Raw genomic sequence first — 1453 nt, forward strand, 5'->3', positions numbered from 1 at the left:
TTTTTGTGGAACCTGCTAAAGGCGCAAAATTTTGGAAATGCTCCCTTAGAAAGCTGCCCGATTATCACCGTACAGTAAGTGTATTTAACTATTGTTATTGACGTCTTTATTATAGTTGCATGTTTAAATTATATAGGATACATGTATATATATTTCAGTTTTTCGAACAATTAGCTGATTATGTGATTACCAAGAAAGGATTCTCAAATAGAAACAGAGCTTTAGTGTAGTTCTCGTGCACCTATGCTTCTCTATTAGGAAAGGTAAGACTTAACTATTATATGACGATAAAATATCTTTATATATCATGTAATATTAACTTTAAGAAATATATTTATTATTTCAGGTTGTACACTGTTTTCAAATGAAACGTTTGGTAAGATAAAATTGTCTAATATGTACCATATAATACCAAATGCCAAATAACCAAAACTATGAAGGTGAAGATATGCCTAATCTGGGTGCAGAAACGGTTACCGATTAGACCACTACAAGTAGGCCTACTCATTCAGTTTTTAGTCATGTCTCTCCCATAGAAATAATGTCAATTCCACATGTTGAAATTAAGAAAAAAATCGAAAATAGCAGGAGAGGGAAAGCAGCAATCCTAACAGATACACCGTAGAAGCAGCAGCTGATGGAACAACACAAACGATCAACAGCAGTTTCTGCACCCCAGGAATACGGTCTTTGTTTACCGAAAAAATTCCGTAAAATCAAAACAGCAAGGGTATGCCTAACACGAAACAAAAGACAAATGACACAGAATGCCTCTATTTTGGAGGGTTATACTGTGTATCCACAGAGAGTTGGGCTAAATGTAGCCGTTGTGATAAATGGGCACACTGTTCTTGTGCCAATATTGAAGAAAATGACAGTAACGATTTTAATTTGTCCTTCTTGTTTATAAAAAATAATATCCCTATCTTACCCCATGTGTGGGGCAAGATGGTGCATTTAGATATAATTTTAAAATATTAAATTTTTTTGTTTTTAAAAACGTTTTTCAAAAATTACATTTTGTATTATATATTACCAAATGTTGTAATTGCTGAGAATAAAAAACTTATCGTTCTCATCAAAGTGGTTGTCATCTTATGACTTTTCAAACCTTAACGTTCTCATCTTGTCCCACCTTCCCCTATATATTACATGTTGTTCGAAATTCTCCGCAAGCGTAACAAAAAACAATATTCATTGATGAAGCGGGATTTAATTTTAACATTCTAAATTCGAATCGCACCAGATGAATGCCTCAATTTGAAATATGCAGGCTCGTTGATCGGTGGACTGGATGCCTTAGACCGCATCATTATGAAGTAAAATAAGCATCCAAGCTAATGAAATTAATGGCTGCGTTTATCGTAGCGGCTTTGTATTATATTTGTAACAGCTTCAAAAATCTGAGTCGAGTTCTATTGTGTGAGGTATACAGTTTGGGTAGTATCAAAGT

General features: G+C 33.9%; 1 long non-coding RNA gene across 1 annotated transcript; it reads left to right on the top strand.

Annotated features, from left to right (window-relative positions):
* Positions 1-843, top strand: LOC111637880. The gene is made up of 3 exons (XR_002758748.1): positions 1-74; positions 159-263; positions 347-843. It is a non-coding gene; the product is annotated as an uncharacterized LOC111637880 (long non-coding RNA).
* The last annotated feature ends 610 nt before the right edge of the window (positions 844-1453 follow it).

Source organism: Centruroides sculpturatus, unplaced genomic scaffold (genome assembly GCF_000671375.1).
Source record: "Centruroides sculpturatus isolate CEXI.00-Female unplaced genomic scaffold, Cexi_2.0 scaffold1088, whole genome shotgun sequence".
Taxonomy (NCBI): Eukaryota; Metazoa; Arthropoda; class Arachnida; order Scorpiones; family Buthidae; genus Centruroides; species Centruroides sculpturatus.